Raw genomic sequence first — 20,871 nt, forward strand, 5'->3', positions numbered from 1 at the left:
AACAACTCTTATCTGGTTATGAACCAATGAGATTCTTTCTGTGAGGGGAGGAACAAACCCTTGATAAGTCATTTTTCTTTCTCTGAAATGGAACCAGAATTAGACTTTCTTGTCAGACTGACCCCAGTCTGCACAAGACATCCTCAAATGTCTCAAATACTCACTGAGTGTCCTCAGTGACCCTGGCTGAAGCCCCCATAGTGATCCAGGCAAGAAAGACTGAGACTGACTTCATGGAGTGCAAATAGAAAATAGAACTGCCCAGGTAGAGCTGCAGATTCTGGATCCAGATGTGATATGCACTGTCCCTGATCAGCTAACTCTGAGACAAGAGGAAAGACGAAAGTTCTCCAGTACCCCAGTATACAGGATGGCATACTTGTGATTATGGTTGTGATTATGGCTCTGGATATTTTGTGGCCCTGACCTCCCACTGCTATGGTGCTTGTTATACACTTACAGATTCTGTCACAGGATTCTGTTCACACCAGAAGCTTCTCACACAGCTGTAGCAGGTGACAAGACCTGGAAAACTCAAAGGGCTCCACGCTGAAAGTGGGGTTTAAGAAGTCTATGTTGACCTCTCATAATGCAGAAAATGCCTTCTCTGAGTTTTCTGTATGTCTTTAACCCAAAGTCTGGCCCTATCTTGTGAATCCTAGGCAGAAGCCAGCTTTTATGTGCAGATTCTAGGTGAGATCAATGTGCCTCTGCATTCCTGGGGATTACAGCAAACAGAGTAAAATCAGAGACAGCCTTTCATGGAGGCTCCTTCAACACATTCTGAAGAATATTTTGACCTAAAAGGAAAAAGCTGGGGTAAACATAAGTAGAGAGTTTATTTGGGCCAAAGCTTGAAGATTGCGACCTTGCAGTATAAAGCTGCCCTGAATATATACTCCAATTAGAAGCAGTTACAAGTGTATTTTTAAAGGCAAAAAAGAAGGCAGAGAGGGGAATGATACAAAGTTGTTAGACATTTCTATTGATTTACAGAAGTAAAATTGGTTAGTGGCTGGCTATATATTGTTAAGTCATAGAGTGTGGGTTACAGTGCCCATTGTGGTATTATTAGGTTACTTTATAGCCACTGATGGCAATAGCAAGGAATTTCAAAAAACAAATAGTTCAAAGAGGGGAATAGTAGGACTGTGGTCTCATTTTAACAAGTCTCTGGGTCTGATAATTAAAAGAACCTATATTTCTTAGATAAAAGTGTCATTTTTCTCTCAAATCCCAGGACATAAATTCAGAATTTGGGAATGCACATTTAGGTCCTGGAGGGCTGGTGAGCTATGGACATTTGTGGGCATTTGGACAAGGGGAGAAGGGACAGAATTGAAGTTCTCAGGTTTAATCAATGCACATGTGTGATCCTGGTTGGGTGTATGGGTCCCATGATGTCTGAACCAGTGTCAGATCTGAAGATGCCAGGAGCATGGAGGGAAGTGGAATAACTGATGGCTGTCCTGAAAAGTTATTTTTGTAGAAATCTATTCTAACTGCTCTAGAAGTGATTGTAGATCCCAAAGAGAGAGAACTTTTGGTTTGCAGATTTGTGGAGCACTTTGCTGCACTTTGTGCACTTCGCCAAAAATTGTGGATTGTGACTGGAATCCTTAGAAGGAAGGTTTTTTCTAAAGAGAAGCCTGGTGGGCACTTTGTGTATACCATCTGGTAATTCTGGACAGTGCTTGGAAAATATAACTAAAAGCAAAATAATCTCCAATCCTAAGATACTCTCCACAATAACAGAACAGCAAGATAATGATTTGTTATTTAATTAAACCAAAATATGATATGCATCACAGGCAATCTAATAGATTGCAAATACAGAAAAAACATCGCCATTAGTACTCAAGTACAAGACATGACAGCACCATTTGTCATACATAGTTTATAATAATGTCAACTAGTAATTTGGGAGGTCATCTGGGTTTTCTAATTGGTAACATTAAAAACAAACAAACAAACCAAAAAACCACTTTCCATATCTTTATGATAGGACGTAGTTTTGACATGTGGAGGCAGGTACCTGCTGAAGGCAGCCTCCTACTCGCCTACAGAAACTGTTGCATAGGGTGTATATTCTTGCTATTCGCATTTCAACGCAATAGTTCCCAGGTCCTAAAGACAGTTTTGAGTCAAAAAAGACAAATGACCTAGTTACCTGACAAAAATGATTTACATATTTTTCAAAGAAGCAGAGAAAATATTTAAATATAAAAGTTTTCAAACTAAATGCTTTAAGAAAAGGGAGAAGAGCAAAAGTTCTTCCCTCATTCTAAAGAGAAAGCATTAAGCCTCTTCTAATTTGTATTTGGTCCTACAACAGGCAGGTCTAAAGGTCTGGTCTTGAACTCACTAACGTTGGAATTCTTGTAGCACATGAGGGATGCACTTGAGCAAACTGTGTGCACAGGAAAGAGGATGTGTGGGGAAGAAAAGAGCATAAGAGAGAAAGGTGCTATCAAGAGCCTTGGGTGGGGGCAAGGCAGGATTGATGAAAGGACTGGTTTGTGCTACAAGTTCAGGCCCAGGCAGGGCTAAGCTCTGATTCCTGAGTCGATAAAGGCAGAGGAGATTAGGATCAGGTAGTCCAGAAGCCTAGGTAGGTGAAAAAAACAGATTCCTGCTACAGATCTGGGGTTGACATGAGCCAGGAGTCTTCTGGGCACTGTGTGTGTTCTTATGAGAAAATTGTAGGAGCAAAGCTGCCATGGGCACAATTCCTGAGGGTAGAACCCTGTCCTGGGATGAGTGTGGCCATGCGAATGCCCGGTGGGCATGCTCAGGAGTGGGTTAGCACCGGGTGGCGGCCGGCAGCAGGGTGCGGGGAAGGGATGTTTCTCAGAACTCCTTTCCTCCAAGTTCTCAGTCCCCTCTTTCCCCGCAAGGAGACCTGGAGGAACAGGACAGTGCCCAGCAGGACCGCGCATGTGCAGAACCCAGTCGCGCCTCCCGCAGACATGGGCGACTCCCTCCAGCCTAGGCTCAGCCATGTCTTTCTTCTGACAGAAAACCTGCGGAGTTTCCTCAACACCAAATGCTCCAACCCCAACAGGGTGTCCAGCAACTCACTAAAGACCCCACCCAGAGTCAGCGCAGACCCCACAAGCTCAGCGCTCTTCCCGCAACTGCCCCCCTGCAGACGCCAGTCCCTGCCTCTGGACACCCGTCTTCATTTCTGAACGTCTCCAGCAAACCAGGGGCGCCCACACCCTCCTCAAGTTCCATAATGTGGCAGAACCACTCACAGAACTCAGCGAAGCGCTGTGCACACGACACCAGCCTATTCTAAAAGAGGCCACTCAGGAACAGCCACGCAGAGGCGGCGCTCAGGGCAAGGGGACCGGTGGGAAAGTTGGGGCGGGCGGGTGATCTGCTTCCCTTCCTCACACAAGCCTTTCCTTCAAGACCCGCTGGCAGCCCCCAAACCACGAGCCACGGGGGCGCTGTCCCATTAATGAGTCCTGTTTGCTCACATGAACTCTGTGTTTTGACGGAGCCTCCATCTCATTCCGAAAAGGGTAAAGAAGAAACGGGACCCTGGACCACAGCTCCTCCCACGCGGTGCCCGCGCACGCCGCGCCGGCGTCTTCCAGGTGAGCTCCTCACCCCACAGCCCGGGGAAGGTGCGGGGCTGCGGGCAAAGAGCTGCACGAGGAGGGCTACAGGCTGGGCAGAGCCGCCCTGCGGGGACCGACAGGAGCGCGGGTCCCTCACCGGAGGGGACTGAGGACCGAGGGCTGAGCGGCGGCAGCGGAGACTCCGTTTGCAGACTCGGTCCCGCGGCCGCCATTTCCCGCCGGTGCCGATGAGGCCCCTCCCAGCCTCAGGACGCCCCGCCCAGCACACTCACCATTTCAGGGCTTCAAGGGTGTCGCGAAGTCTTAGCTAGAATCATCCAATACCCGCTGGTCACAGAGCGACGGAGGCCGAGGCTGTGGCGGAATCACCGAGGCCTCCCTGAGGGTGGCAGCAGGACCGTGAGGCCCTAACACAGCTCTGGCTTAAGAGAGAGAGAAAAGCCGCGCCAGATCCCGGATGCCGCCCCCTCCTTTGCCCGATTGGGCAGTTCCCAGTCCGGCGCCCTCATTGGATACCGCTACTAGCTCTACGCCCTCAAGCTTTGAGTGACAGAATTCGAGTGACAGAAATTCGACCATACACTTAATGAGGCAAGAGTGACAGACTCGTCTCTCCAGGTATTTTCAGTCAGGGCTTGCTTTCTGTGCTAGGCCTGGCTCTGTTGGGGGTTCATTTTTAACCTTCTGTTGTGTAATGTTACGTCCATTTATCAATTGTGCATGCCCGCGCACGCACACACACAGACACGCTTGCTCACAAATGGAAACAATATAATCACAATTATTTTAATGTTTTAGATTTCATAACCTTTCTGGCCTCTGGTCTTTTGAGTAGGACACCTGAGATTTGAAGAGGAAACAAGTCTCTAAAAAATAAAATGTTCGTTGTGAATTTAGTTTTTTATTAGCCACATCCAAACTAATAAAAAGAAACAAGTGAAATGTTTGTAATTGTAACCTATTGTATCCAAAATACTGTTTTAATACATGATCAATCTAATTAGAAATAAAGTATATTTCTGGTCTAATTCTTCTAAACTCACTGTGCATTTTTTTTGTTCGCAGCACATACTACTTCAAACCAGCCACATTCCAGGTACCCAGTAGCTACATATGGCAGGTGGCTGCCACATTGAGTGCAGCCATGAGGGCTCTGACCTCAGGGAAGTGACAGCCTGAACACCTCTTTTCTTCTGGAAGTGAGGGAACAGCCTACCAACTTTTCTCCTCAGGCTCAAGGGTGGGTGGGACAGTGCCCCCTAGAGAGAGCAGAGGTGCAAGCTGAGAGTGTCCACGTGAATATCACGGTCTCCTAGTTGCTGTTTGGTGCCGGTGTGGTGGTCTCAGTTTAGCCAGGTTCAGGCTCTCCTCCCATGACCTGGAAAAATGAGGCACATATACACCAGAGTGAGAAAGCAGAATAGGATTTATTAAGCAATAGGAAAGCTCTCAGCAGCAAGAGGGGACCTGAAAGCATGTTGCCAGAAATGGGGCTGACTTCTGGGTCTTTTATGTGGCAAGAAAGAGGAAGTCTTCTGTGGGTTCTACCCAAATGGGGAGGGGTCAAGTTCCCCACCAAGGGTGTTGCATCTGCGCATGCCTGGGGTTGGCCACAGTGATTCCATTTTGGTTATTACCCATGAGTGCCTAAGGGAAACTTACAGGGGAGAAGCTAAAACCACAATACTAATATCAGGTTAATGACTTTACAATGAGCTGGGTGAAAACAAGGAAATTTAGGTTGATTTATTTTGCCTATGCCTAAGTTGGGATAGTCCCATCTGAGCAACATCCTGGCATAAGAGGAAGTTCTTAACCACATTTCTTCCCACTACCTACAGGGGCACGGTAGGTGCAGTCCCGCGGGTGGTTTTCCTCTCCCGAGACCCTCCCTCCCTATCTTCCTAACCAGCCTCTGACTGTCTCCTCTCTCAGGGGCTGAGGTGGTTAGAAATTTAGACTGGGCTGCCGGCGCGGTGGCTCAAGCCTGTAATCCCAGCACTTTGGGAGGCCGAGACGGGCGGATCACGAGGTCAGGAGATCGAGACCATCCTGGCTAACACGGTGAAGCCTTGTCTCTACTAAAAAAATACAAAAAACTAGCCAGGCGAGGTGGCGGGCGCCTGTAGTCCCAGCTACTCGGGAGGCTGAGGCAGGAGAATGGCGTAAACCCGGGAGGCGGAGCTTGTAGTGAGCTGAGATCCGGCCACTGAACTCCAGCCTGGGCGACAGAGCGAGACTCCGTCTCAAAAAAAAAAAAAAAGAAATTTAGACTGGGCTCAGCTGGGCCATTCTTCTGGGCTCAGTTTGGCTCCTATATGTGTGAGTGTTCAGCTGCTGGTGAATTAGGTGGCTCTGCTTCTGGGAGTGAGCTGTCTGTAAACTGAGGCTCTTGGGCTTTTCTCAGCATGCTACTTTATCCTACAGAAAGCTAAAATGGGCTTGTTTTCATGGACATGGAAAAATTCTGAAAAAGATAACAGAGCCATTTAAGACCTTTTGAGCCTAGGCACCAAACTGGCCCACTGTCATATGCACAGCTTTGGCCTGTGCAAATAAAGCAAGAAAGTTCAAGGTTTGGGAAACAGATTCTGTCTGTTGATGGGAACCAGCATAAAAGCCATTGCCAAGAACATGAATACAATAAGAAAATTTTTTAAATTTCTCTTTTTGCAATCAATTTTGTTTTGTTTTTTCTCACAGGTAAGGCTTATAAAACTGTTCCACATCTACTAAGCAGCTGGCTTGGACTCAGGATCATCGTTGGCCTGTCTCTGAAGCCCATGCACCTCCATAGACCATACTACTCAGCCAGGTTTCCTGGTCCTTCAAGGAGCTGAAGAGTGACACTTCTGAAGTAGAAGCAAGATTTTTTTTTGAGAATCTCATCCCATCTATCAAGTACTCTTCACCATTAGAAATAATTCACTCCAGGGAATGCTTTTGAAGTCTCTTGGAAAAACTGGAAATGATTTGAGGAAATGGCTAAGCATTGGTTTAGGAAATTAATGCCCACCATTATATTTGTAATTTCTTATAGGATAAATACAAAAACACCTATAATGCACTCCACATATCTGGAAACCCTTTGTATCCTTATTCTGTATTGGTAGGATACTTATGATTTTTAATATGACTAAATCAACTTACTGTGCCCGAAACAACTTTTGCTCTGACGGCAAGTGACATAGAGATGGAGCTGCTGCTATTTTTCCCTGATGCAATTTAGCCAACCAGCAGAGTATGTTTTCAAGGGCCAAGATGTTTTCTAAGACCCCCATCTAGGAGCAGCTATAGGGCAAATGCCTAGACCACACATAGAAATCACACACAACCAATCCATCCCTGACCCTGAATCAATGCTTCTTACCCTTGTATGCACATTAGAATAACCTGCTGTGCATGTGGGAGGTGGTGTTTAATGTTCCCAAACCCAAGTTGCCAGGGAATAATTAAGACAATCTCTAGAGTGAGACCCAGGCAGCAGTGTGAGTTAAAGCTCTCCAGGTGATTACAATATGCAACCACACTCCCAATGTCTGCTGTAAACCACCATCTTTCAGAGGACCAGTTGCAAGTATTTCTCAAATTAATGTAAGAAGTGTTTGCTGTTGAGTTGTGGCCTTTCAATCTTACTCGTATTACCCACATTCTATCCTTTGCAAAACTGACCTCTGCTACTTGTTTTCTTCCTGATTCAAACCAGTTCCACACACACTGGGTGCACACTATGTGCAGCCCACGGTGCTAGGTGGCCTGGCCGTGGGGAATATTGTGGAGGAAGGACTTTGCTGTAAGAAATTTACATTCCCCAAAACTAAAACCATGCTGCTTACTCAATTGAAATAAAAAATGAAAGATTGAGGGGGACGCCCAAAGGTCAGGACATGAATAAATACCTTGGAATATTAATATCCATCTCATGATGCCTGAGTGTAAATGCCCCACTTTGAAACAAAACAATGCCAAGCATTGCTATTATTCTGAAATATTAAGTTAGGATTAAATAATATTTAAAATTTTATTGATGTATAACATGCATACAGAAACATATGCACAATAAAATATTAATGTAATGCTCAATAAGTTGTAACAAAGCTAATACATTTGTGTAACTATAGAATAGAGCTACCCGTTTTTGCCCACAAACCACTTCCTTCCTCTTTTCCTCCTCCCCAAACCTAACCACGATCTTAAGAGCTAATGTTACAGTTTTTCTTTTTATACAAGTGTTTTATTAGAGAATATTTTAACCTATACACAATAACCAAAATAGTATAAGCTGATGCTCAGCCTCAACATCTACTAATTATGCCCTATTTGTTTAATTTCTACTTCAACTCATTCCCTATCCCCTCTTTATTATTGTTTTTAGTTATTTTTTGTAAGATAAGATGTATATGCCTTGAAACATTCAGTCTTTACCTTTTTGACAAGTCAATATATCTATATATTCTTTTCCCTTTCAATTATAGAATTACTGCCAGTTAAAATTATCAATGTACATGTGAATCACCTGAAAACATTATTTGAAATCCAGATTTTGATACACTATATCTGGGCTTTGCCTGACAAATCCAGTTTCCTGGGTTGAAGCAGGGCCTAAAGAGTGTGCTAGCAACATCACCCTGCCCATGCCTGACACCACCCTCACCCACCTGTGACTCACCTCTGGGGCCAGAGGCATGGAGGGGAGGGTCATTTTGGCAAACGAGGCATCTGTGCCATGCAAAGATTCCTGCCCCTTTAGAAATGAGTGAGGGTGAAAGCATCATGGCCTCCAGCTTTTTCATGCACATCTCCCCTGAGCTCACATGGCCACCAAGAGGGCTGCTGATGGCCTCTGGTCCCCCAACAAATTGCCCCACCTCCAGATGGACCAGAGCAAAGTCAAGGGAAAGTCTGTCTGGTCCTTGTTTCTGCTCAGGCACTTCTGAGTTCTGTAGCCTTGCACAGGCCTTTGCCCCTCTCTGAGCCTAAGTTTTCCACCATACGATGGGGACATTTACACAAAGCACACACACAATGAAGGTGAAAAGAGAGAATGGGCAAAATGACCTCACCTGCTAGGGAGTTAGCGCTCAGATAACTCTCATGCTCTGGGGTGGAATATTTCTTCAGAAACAAAGAGCTTGCGGATCCAGGACCTGGGCCTGCCGCTGACCTGCTCTGTGACTCTGAGACAGTGGCTTCCCCTCTCTGAGCTCAAATCCCCACTGGACAGGCTGCTCTAACCTTCTGTGTCCCTGGGCTGAGAAGGGAGTTAGTCCTCCCCAGCTTGTAGGGGAGCTCTTGACCATGGTTGAGTGCAATCTGGCCCCACTGTCCTGCCTCACTGGAGCAGTGGGAAAAGGCGAACACAAAACCCAGACCCCAGCTGATCTGGAAACAGGCTCTCCTTGAATTTGTCAGGCACCTTCAGGAATTTGTCACCGGTTAACCAGCCTGTGACTCTGTCCACAAGCTGCACCTTCTGCATGGATGCTGCTGTCCACTGCCACTCTACTAAAACACCTTTGATGCCCTCCTGATGCGCGCTGTCGGGCACAGCGAGATGGATGGGCTGAGAGCGGGCGGCCCCAAGACTCTCAGTTCCGAGCAGCTCCCGGGGGCCCCGCCGCCCCAACCCCAGGCCGCGCTGTGCAGCCCCAGTTCCCGCCGGCCCCCCCGCGCGGTCGCTTTGACGTCTGCCCGGGGAGGGGGGGATCTGCCCGGAGATGGCGATGCTGGAGCCGCTGGAGCCGGGGCCACCGGGGGTCTCGGCGGGGCCCCACAGCGGCGGGAAGGCGGACCCTGCAGAGATGGGAGGGGCGCGCCCCGAGCCCGAGCCACACCCAGACCCGGCCGCCGTTGGTCAAGCCAGGGCCGGGGCGGACACCGTGGGCGGTGAAGAGGAAGCCGGACCCAGCGCCCTGGGCGCCCCTCTGAGCCGCGAAGCCCCGAGGGGTGGAGCTGGGTCTGGCCCTGCAGGCAGCTGGTGTCGCAGGTGGGCCAGAGCCCAGGACGCGCCCAGGAGTCCCACCTCATGGTGCTGCACGGGCTGGGGAATGGGGCTGGGGACAGCGCCAGGGCCACCCCGACTCCAGCACCCCCGGCAGACCCAGGGGCCGCCTGTGGAGAGACTGGATAGGTGCATTAAGTGATCAGAAAAGTCACTGGCTGGCTCTGTTGATGAGCAGAACGCTTTCAGAGAAGTGTATGCTCACGCAGTGCTCGGACCGCATTCGTGGAGTTTGACACTTGTCTGCTTGGGCAGATGCTCATATGCTTCCACAGAATGGATATTGTGATGGTGGAAGGTCAGTTGATGCTACAAGTAAGAATTCCAGAATCACGAGTTACTTTTAACAAGCAGAGGTGAAGGATCTCCTTCTGCAAGTTGGCCAGTACTTGAGGTATATTCATTCGATGTCTTTGATTCACATGGATATGTAACCTGGTAATATTTTCATATCTCAAACCTCAATCCTCAATGCAGCCTCTGAAGAAGGGGTTGAAGACGACTGGGGGTACTGGTCCATTTTCAGGCTCCTGATAAAGACATACCCGAGACTGGGTAATGTATAAAGAAAAAGAGGTTTAATGGACTCACAGTTCCATATGGCTGGGGAGGCCTCACAACCCTGACAGAAGACAAAAGGCACATCTTACAGGGCAGCAGACAAGAGAGAATGAGGGAAACTAGTGAAAGGGGTTTGCTCTTATGAAACCATCAGAGCTCTCAGGAGGACTTATTCACTACCAGAAAAGTATTGGGGAAACTGCCCCCATGATTCAATTAACTCCCCCCAGATTCCTCTCACAACATATGAGAATTATGGGAACTACAGTTCAAGATGAGATTTGGGTGGGGAAACAGCCAAATCATATTATTCCACCTCTGGCCCCTCCTAAATCTCATGTCCTCACATTTCAAAGCCAATCAAGCCTTCCCAACAGTCCCCCAAAGTCTTAACTCGTTTCAGCATTAACTCAAAAGACCACAGTCCAGGCTGGGTGTGGTGGCTCATGCCTGTAATCCCAGCACCTTAGGTGAGCGAGGCAGGCAGATCACTTGAGGTTGGGAGTTCAAGACCAGTGTGACCAACAAGGAGAAACCCTGTCTCTACTAAAAATACAAAATTAGCTGGGTGTGGTGGCACATGCCTGTAATCCCAACTACTTGGGAGGCTGAGGCAGAAGACTCGCTTGAACCCAGGAGGCAGAGGTTGTGGTAAGCCGAGATCATGCCATTGAACTCCTGCGTGGGCAACAAGAGTGAAACTCAGTCTCAAAAAAACAAAACAACAAAACAAAAACAAAAAACACAGTCTAAAGTCAAGGCAAGTCCCTTCTGCATATGAGCCTGTAAAATCAAAAGCAAGTTAGCTACTTCCTAGACACAGTGGGGGTACAGGCATTGGGTAAATATAGCTGTTCCAAATGGGAGAAACTGGCCCCAAAATATGGGCTACAGGCCCCATGCAAGTTCAAAATCCAGTGGGTCAAATCTTAAAGCTCCAGAATAATCTCCTTTGACTCCATGTCTCACATCCAGGTCATGCTGATGCAAGAGGTAGGTTCCTATGGTCTTGGGCAGCTCCACTCCTGTGGCTTTGCAGGGTACAGCCTCCCTCCTGGCTATGTTCTTGTGCTGGTATTGAGTGTCTGCAGCTTTTCCAGGTGCATGGTGCAAGCTGTTGGTGGAGCTACCATTCTGGGGTCTGGAGGACTATGGCCCTCTTCTCACAGCCCCACTAGGTGGTACCCCGGTAGGGATTCTGTGTAGGGGCTCTGACCCTGTATTTCTCTTCCACATTGCCCTAGCAGAGTTTCTCCATGAGGGCCCTGCCCCTGCAGCAAACTTCTCCCTGGACATCCAGGTATTTCCATACATCTTCTGAAATGTAGACAGAAGTTCCCAAACCTCAATTCTTGACTTCTGTGCAGCTGCAGGCTCAACACCATGTGGAAGCTGCCAAGATTTGGGTCTTGCACCCTCTGAAGCCACAACCCAAGCTGTACCTTGGCCCCTTGTAGCCACAGCCGTAGTGGCTGGGACACAAGACACCAAGTCTCTAGGATGCACAAAGCAGGAGGGCTCAGGGCCTGGCCCACTAAACCATTTTGTCCTCCTAGACCTTCTGGCCTGTGATGGAAGGGGCTGCCATGAAGACCTCTGACATGCTCTGGAGACATTTTCCCCATTGTCTTGGTGATTCACATTTGGCTACTCTACTTATATAAATTTCTGCAGCTGGTTTGAATTTCTCCTCAGAAAATGGGTTTTTCTTTTCTATCACATTGTCAGGCTGCAAATTTTTTGAACTTTTATGTTCTCTTGTCTCTTTTTTGAAATGAAATGCTTTTAACAGCATCCAAGTCACCTTTTGAATGCTTTGGTGCTTAGAAATTTCTTCCACTAGATGCCTTAAATCATCTCCCTCAAGTTCTAAGTTCCACAAATCTCTAGGACAGGGCCAAAAAGTCACCAGTCTCTTTGCTAAAACATAACAAGAGTCACCTTTACTCCAGTTCTCAACAAGTTCCTCATCTCTGTCCGAGACCACCTCAGCCTGGATTTCATTGTTCATATCATCAGCATTTTGATCAAGGCCATTCAACTAGTCTCTAGGAAGTTCCAAACTTTCCCACATTTTCCTGTCTTCTTCTGAGCCCTCCAAACTGTTCCAACCTCTGCCTGTTACCCAGTTCCAAAGTTGCTTCCATATTTTTGGGTATCTTTAAGGGAGCACTCGACTCTAACTGTACCAATTTAGTGTATTAGTCCATTTTTACACTGCTGGTAAAGAGATACTCGAGACAGGGTAATGTATAAAGAAAAAGAGGTTTAATGGACTCACATTCCACATCGCTGGGGAGGCCTCTCACTCATGTCAGAAGACGAAAGCCACATCTTATGTGGCGGCAGATAAGAGAGAATGAGAGCCAAGTGAAACAGGTTTCCCCTTATAAAACCGTCAGATCTATTGAGACGTATTCACTGCCAGGAGAACAATATTGGGGAAACTGCCCCATGATTCAATTATCTCCCACCAGGTCCTTCTCACAACATATGGGAATTATGGGAGCTATAATTCAAGATGAGATTTGGGTGGAGACACAGTCAAAGCATGTCACTGGGCATCCAACAAAGTTATACTTATTTTTTTTTTTTTTTTTTATTATACTTTAAGTTCTAGGGTACATGTGCATAACGTGCAGGTTTGTTACATATGTATACTTATGCCATGTTGGTGTGCTGCACCCATCAACTCGTCAGCACCCATCAATTCATCATTTATATCATGTATAACTCCCCAATGCAATCCCTCCCAAAGTTATACTTAAAATAGGTAATTCTGGGCATGTAACAAGGATCTCTAGCCCACAGATTGAAAAGGATGATAGTCCTTTTTTTGGAAATGAAGTTTTACAGAAGAACTATAGCAGCTACTAAAAGCAGATATCTTGTACTTGCCCTCACAGTGGTATGTGCTGCTGGTGCAGAATCTCTTCCCAGGAATGGAGACCAATGGCATGGAATCAGATAGAATAGATTACCTCAGATACTACACAGGCTTTTCCAAGAATTTACAGAGTTGCTCAAATTTATGATTCATCCAGATCCAGAGAGAAGACCTTCAGCAATTGCCCTTATAAAGCATTCAATGTTGCTGCCTGCTTCTAGAGAGAGGAGAACAGTTATGTATAGAACTGAATGTTGAGAAGTCCAAAAATACACTTTTACCTAAAGAAATCATGAAAGCACAAGACAGAGAAGGCTGCAGCTGAGGAAGGAGCACTCTTCACTGATTAGAGGCCACTAGGTCTACCATGCAGAGGAACACAACATCTTGACTTCTTAGAAAGAAAATGAAGTGCCCTATCAGCCTTCCAGTATACTAAGCTACTCATTTCCTACCTAACCACCCCACCAAAATAACACTATGACAAAAGCAAGCTAGGTTGAAATCACTGCTAGAATTCAATTTGCAATTAATCTCTCTTTGGTGTCAGTAGTTTTACTGATTAGGACTTTTACCTGTGAATTACAATTGGAAGCTGTACTTTGACCATAGCTTTTTCAGGCTTTTGTGTACTTACCAATCTGTCTTCTGTTAAATATCAGTCACTAGTGGAGGTTACAGCAGCCTTTCCAAAATTAACCGCTGTGGTGGTGTGTTGCTCTCAGTGTGCTGATGCACTTTAGTGAAGATATCTTTTCCTGTAGTGACCTGGGGAAAGGATTCAAGTGCTTGATGACAAACATATTCTCCTCTCAAAAAGGAAAATGCTAAAACCACTCATTACCACTCAGCCTTTAATGTATCTGTGTGTCAAATTTATATTTCTTTTTTTAAATGTGAATTATACTTGTATATCCAATTGAGAGCATCTTTTAGGCACTGCCTGAGACATGGGATGATAGTTCTGTGGAAGTATTGCCTTGTGAATTTGCTATTTAGTTTTGTCTTTGCTGTAAACTTGCAGCATTAAACAGACACTGTTGTTAATAGTCTTTCTTTTTGAAAGAATTATGTGAAATGTACAGCTGCTCTTGATGAAAACAACTATTGGCCTTTTTTCCTTTGAACTTTAAAGCTGGTGAATTTAAAAAAATGCATCTTCCCCTCACCTTTGGAATTTTGTATTAATGCCAAATAATAATTACTGAGTTTGTTAATTTTTTCTGGTATTGTACTTGCCTAACTCTAAAAGAAAAAAAAAGAAAAATACTAGCTGCGTGCGGTGACTCATACCTGTAATCCCAGCACTTTGGGAGGCCAAGGCGGGTGGATCATGAGGTCAGGAGTTCAAGACCAGCCTGGCCAACATGGTGAAACCCCGTCTCTACTGAAAAGACAAAAATTAGCTGGGCATGGTGGCACACACCTGTCATCCCAGCTACTTGGGATGCTGAGGCACAAGAATTGCTTGAATCAGGACCCAGGAGACAGAGGTTGCAGTGAGCCGAGATCGCACCACTGTACTCCAGCCTGGGCTACAGAGTGAAACTCTGTCTCAAAAACAAACAAACAACAACAACAGCAACAACAAAAACCCTCCTCCCTCCTCCCCAATTTTGTATCCGATTGTACTGTTATTCTGATGTTCAGTGTCTTGCCAGGTTCATATGCAGTGTTTGTGTATATAAAATGATCTTGGTAATCCGCTACACAGCTGTTTGAAATGCTAGAATTACTTCAGACATTCTAAGTCTTTCACAAAATACATTGTATCTATGATTAGCTATTTGACTAGTAATATTGGCAAGCAGATTTTGCAAAAAGAAATAGAATTTGTCCATTGTTTTCTCACAATTTTGATCTAAAATATGTTTACTCTTGTCTTTGACTTGTGTTTTATTAATATTGACTGGCATATTAAAGATCACTCTAGGCCGGGTGCGGTGGCTCAAGCCTGTAATCCCAGCACTTCGGGAGGCCGAGATGGGTGGATCACGAGGTCAGGAGATCGAGACCATCCTGGTGAACACGGTGAAACCCCGTCTCTACTAAAAAAATACACAAAGCTAGCCGGGCGAGGTGGCGGGCACCTGTAGTCCCAGCTACTCGGGCGGCTGAGGCAGGAGAATGGCATAAACCTGGGAGGTGGAGCTTGCAGTGAGCTGAGATCCAGCCACTGCACTCCAGCCTGGGCGACAGAGCAAGACTCCGTCTCAAAAAAAAAAAAAAAAAAAAAAAGGTCATTCTGTGCTTAATTGTCTAGAAAAAGAGAAAAGAAAACAGGCCTGTGGGTAGGACTACCAGGCAGAAGGCGTGGTGTGAGCACAGGTGTGGGGTTAGGGGACCAGGCACCACAATGGGGGGCCAGGAGGCAGGAGGTGATGACCAAGAAGAGGAAAATCCCCAAACCCAGCAAGTCACTGAGCCAAATGAAAGCCTTTTATCCTAGATCACCATTTAACCCCATCAACACTCCAAGTGAACATTTTTTTTTTAGAGACACGGATAGTTCTTATTCTCCTGTAATCCTGTAAACGAATCTTATTGCTCGTATCAGCCTGTCCCCAGGACCAAAATCCCAAGTTAGAATACTATTCTTAGGAAGGCATCTTTCTGGATTAGGCTGCAAGGAAATTGGGTTAGTTGCTATCAGTCATTCACATGCTGCACAGACATTAATTTACCAGAGCTGTGGTGGGAAATGGGAGGAGCTCATTAAAACCAGGCCTGGATGGTGCACAGAATGTGAAGGGTATAGGGGAACACAAAAAGGCTAGGCCCAAAGACAGTTCCAAATCTAGGAGGCACTGTTATTATGCCTATTTTACAGAGGAGGAAAATGAAGCACAGCAGGTAACTTGATCAACCATTCTGCCCCAGAGTAGAGGAGCCAGGATCTAAACCAGCCAGCTTGCCTTGCCATTAGAGCACACACACACAAGCTTGTTCTGCAATGAAGCAGGACTGCACTATGGCTAAATACACAAACTCTGGTTTCACATCCCAGCTGCTCTGCTATTTCCAGCTGTATGACCACGTGCAAGTTACTTGCCCGTGCTCAGTGTCCTCTGTAAAGTCAAGATAGCAGTAACTGCCTCATGGAGTCCCTTAAGTGAGTTAATGGTGTAACATGTTATGGTGGCATGCACATAGTCACCATCAGTAAATATAGTCTATTATGCCTGAACCCCAGATGGGCACATGTCCTTGAAAAGTCTAAAATTCAGAACTCTGAAATCCAGCCTGTGAGATCCTGGAATCCTCCAGCAGCATTCTAACATCTCTTGGCTGCAGAATTGTGTGCTGCTTCCCAGGGCTGGAAGGTGTATTTGTATAAATACAGTGTAATAATACGGCCACGTGTCCACCTAGTTCATCCCTATAGTAGACAAACAAGGTGATGTCAAAGCCTTGGCTCGGCCCAGCCCTGGTAACCTTCCCTTCTCTCTTTCGTGCATACTCTCTCACTCATATTCATACATGCCCTACAGGACTGCTTAGCCTGCAGAAAAGGCAGGAGGGTGAGGAGAGAAGGTGAGTGGGTGAGTGGGTGCACTTGTTCACTAAAGTGTGCTGCCTCTTGCCATGCTGACTTTGTGGGCCCAGGCACTGGGTTTGGACGTGAGGGGGTCTTGTTCTCCCTTTAACTTTAAGCCTCGGCTGGGTGTGGTGGTTCACGCCTGTAATCCTAGCACTTTGGGAGGCCAAGGTGAGTGGATCACCTGAGGTAAGGAGTTCAAGACCAGCCTGACCGACATGGAGAAACTCTGTCTCTACTAAAAATACAAAAAAATTAGCAGGCCATGGTGGCCCATGCTTGTAATCCCAGCTACTTGGGAGGCTGAGGCAGGAGAATCACTTGAACCCAGGAGGTGGAGGTTGCAGTGAGCTGAGACCAAGCCACTGCACTCCAGCCTGGGCAACAAAAGCAAAACTCTGTCTCAAAAAAAAAAAAAAAACCAAACCAAAAAACACTTTTAAGCCTCAACTGGCAGCAATCGCAGAGCTCTGTCCCTCCCTGTGAGCCTGTCTGGGTGTTTATGCTGGATGACATGCATCCCCTCTGCCAGGAGTGCAGAGTCTATGGCCTGGCCAGGCAGCCATGGCAGATGAGAAGAGCTTCAACATCGACTTTATTGTGCTGCTGGGTTTTTTTTCTGCTGGCTCTCAGCACGTTCTCATGAGCTGTGATCAGCCTCAGGTCTGTGGCACCTTCTGCAGCTCTGTCATGGCGAGTGGGGACATCATCTGAAGCACGTGCCACTGCTACCCCAAGGCAGGTGTTGGTGGTGCTGGGTGGGGATAGGAGCATTGCAGACCACGCCTCTATCTCATAAATCAACTCTTTATCCTTCAGTCATCTCCTCATTCTCATTTTGACTCTCTGTTTACTTCTTTCTGGTCTCCTGAGCATTCATCCATCCATGGATGTTTCCATCCATACTTTCACCCACCCATCCATTCATCTAGTCATCCATCACTTGGCAGAAGGGTTGATCAGAAGCCCCCAGGATCTGGAGCCATGAATGAAACACCATGGAGGAGACACAGTGAAACACAACATATTACTCATGTGTTTAAACTAAAAGTCAATGAGTGCTTTCCACCTGCCATGCACTCCTGCATTTAGAGTGCAGTTCTACCCTTATCCTGATCTTTTTGATGCCTTCCGTAGTTCCATTTCATAGCAGAAAAAGCTGAAGCTCAGAAAGTGAGGTTCTACAACTGTCCAAGTTTGGATTGGAGCTCAGATGTGCAAATGTAGGCATCATTCTCTTTTTTGAGTTCTCCACACCAGGGCCCCAGAGCAGCTTTAGCTTTCTGGGGTGGGTCAGGTCTAATCTTGGTGGAATGTATTGAGCAATTCTCTATCTTTTGGAGTCTTAATGTATCCTTAGCCCTACATGTGATTTAGTGACGGGAAAAGCACTGGTTTGACAGTCCTATGTTCTAGTTCCAGTTCTGACTGAAGCTTTGTGTGTTATCTTTGTCTTTCTGAGCCTCAGCCTTTTTATATGAAAAATGGGACTCAAGCCTCTATTTTGCACCACCTGACAGGGTATAAAGATCAAAGAAGAGATGGAATATAGTAATTTTTTGTAAACTCTAGAGTGTTGTATGTGGGTGAAAGGCTCCCAGGTGCTGATACCTCTGAGAAAAGGACATGTCAGCTCCCAAATGAAGTCTCTCACTCTTTCATTTTTATTTTTAACTTTAAACACAAAAATATTTTTCTTGAAGTACATGCTTAAAAAGCTCCTATTGTTATGGGCGGGTCTTTTTTCTTAGAGCTCCCAAGATGTGGCCCGCCCCCATCTTGGGAGCTCTAAGAAAAAAGACCCGCCCATAACATTTAGTGGCCTCATATGGGGATTCTCCAAAGCAGTGAATAATATCAGACCACTTTCACTTGCTATTCTGTCCTATCCTTCCTTACAATTGGAGGAAAATACTGGGCACCTGTCAGCCGGTTAAAAACGATTAGCATGGCTGCCGGACTAAAGACTCAGGTGTTAGGCTTCCTGGGAAGGGCTAACAACCCCCAACCCTTCTGGGTTGGTAGTGTTGGTCTGCCGGGAACCAGCTTCCACTTTCACAGTTTTCCTGGGGAAGCTGAGGGCTGACTAGAGGCAGAAAACTGTATCCCAAACTCCCAGCATTAGCCAGTTGAGACTATGGTGCAGCCAGAAGTCTCTACCCAACAGTCGCCCATGCGTGTGCCCTTACCTTTCCTTCTGACCCATACCTCCTGGGTCCCGACCATGACGTTTTTGAAAGTGTAGCCCCAAAATTCTCCTTACCTCTGAATCTACTTCCTCCGATCCCTGCCTCCTAGGTCCTAATGGTTCAGACTTTCATTTCCTCTAGCAAGTTGCATCTCCAAAGGGATCTAAGGAAGCTCTATGCTGCATCTTTAGGCCCCTAGACTATGAACCCAGAGAGTCTTGTCCCTGATATCCCTCCCAATTTAGGCATACAGCTCTTGACACGGGCAGTTATGTGGGACCCGTTACTCACCACCCTTGCCAGGTTCCCAAGTTTGTAAGTGGCGAGGAAGATTGCTCTCCCATTGTGTAAGATGCTCTCCTTCCCCAATTTCTACTCAGCTTACCCCTCCACAGTGCAATCTCCAAGCCTTGGTTCCTTGGCCAGGGCCTTAGAACTGATGGCCCAGTACTTTAACAACTGGAACTGAGTCTATGACAACATAATAGATCAGGATGAAAGCGAATTGAGTATGTCAGAGAGAGAGAGAGACAGAGAGGAAAGAGAGAGAGAGAGAGAGGGACAGAGAGGGGAAAGAGAGAGACAGACAGAGAGAGAGAGAGACAGTGGAAAGAGAAGCAGAGAGAGAAGGGAAAGAGGCAGAGAGACAAACACGGAGTCAAAGAGAGAAAGAAAAAGAAGTAGTAAAGAAAAAAGTGTGCCCTATTCCTTTGAAAGCCAGGGTAAATTTAAAACCTATAATTGATAATTGAAGGTCTTCTCTGTGACCCTATAACATTCTAATACTACCTTTTTGTCAGTGTAAACAAGGGTGTAGCCTGAAAACACTGAGACCACTGACAGCCCGTAGACTTCCTATCAAAAATTCTTAACCCAGTAACCCGCGGATGGGTCAAATGCATTCAATCTGTAGCGGCAACTGTTATGCCCAGACCGTTTGTTCCCCAGAGAAGACCACCAGAGTCAAAACCAAGCGGCAAGGATCTTTACTGCAAGTTAGAACTTGGTCCCTCCGTTTCACAACATTCAAGAGGGCCTCGAACGATGCATGTGCTCGCTTTTTATAGCCCGATGTAAACAGGATATGTAAGGTTACAGAGGAACAAGGGAATTCTTTTGGTTACAGCATTACAATTGGTTAACATTTTAAGTTATACATTTAGCAATTTTCTATTGGTTCCCGCGCTTTTAGTAAAACCAGAAACGGTTGTGACCTTATCGCCAGGTGGTGTTTTTCAAAGTCGAGACACATGGAGGAATGTGTTTGTGTTGGGCCCAGGAAGTTGAGACAAATGGAGGAATGTGTTTGTGTTGGGCCCAGGGCTGAGATATATGGAGGAATGTGTTTGTGTTGGGCCCAGGGCTGAGATATATGGAGGAATGTGTTTGTGTTTGATCTCCTTCACAACTGCTTTGCTAACAGAAGATAGTAAAAAAAATAACTTAGAAGAAACCTCATTGTGAGCACACCTCACCAGTTCAGAGCTATCCTAAGTCCAAAAAAAAAAAAAAAAAAAAAAAGGAAAAAGGTAGCTTACTAACTCAAAAATCTTAAAGTATAGTCCTATTGTTAGAAAAAGGTGATTTAATATTAATAGCTGAAAATTCCCTTAACCCAGCAGATTTCCTAACAGGGGATTTAAATCTTAATTACCATACACAGGTCCGACCAGACCTAGGAGGAACTCCCTTCAGGACAGGATGATTAGATGGTTCCTCCCAGGTGACTGAGAAAAAACCCCAGTGGGTATGCTATAATTGACAGGGAGACTCTTGTGGAAGCAGAGTTAGGAGAATTGCTTAATAATTGGTCTGCACAAACGTGTGAGCTGTCTGCACTCAGCCAAGCCTTAAAGTACTTACAGAATCAAAAAACTATCTCAATCCTGACTCAAAAGGTTACCGACACGCTCTCTGAAATGAATTTGCATAAGAAATGTTGTTTATGGGGATGCATCTTGATGGGGCAGCTGGGTTGTTATGAAATACTCAGGAACCCAGCCCAGCTCTAGGACTCACCCCTGAGCACAAAGGCAATGTTGGGTGTGCTGGTAAAGGACCACTAGAATCCAGCAGCCCGGACCCCTTTCTTGTGGTCAAGAAAG

General features: G+C 46.1%; 2 pseudogenes; one reads left to right on the plus strand and one right to left on the minus strand.

Annotated features, from left to right (window-relative positions):
* The window catches only part of LOC104669906, a 43,031-nt pseudogene extending 40,029 nt beyond the window's left edge, over positions 1-3,002 (minus strand).
* A 6,305-nt stretch (positions 3,003-9,307) lies between these two features.
* On the plus strand, positions 9,308-13,389 carry LOC104669907 (annotated as a pseudogene).
* The last annotated feature ends 7,482 nt before the right edge of the window (positions 13,390-20,871 follow it).

This window comes from Rhinopithecus roxellana, chromosome 2 (assembly GCF_007565055.1).
Source record: "Rhinopithecus roxellana isolate Shanxi Qingling chromosome 2, ASM756505v1, whole genome shotgun sequence".
Classification (NCBI taxonomy): Eukaryota; Metazoa; Chordata; class Mammalia; order Primates; family Cercopithecidae; genus Rhinopithecus; species Rhinopithecus roxellana.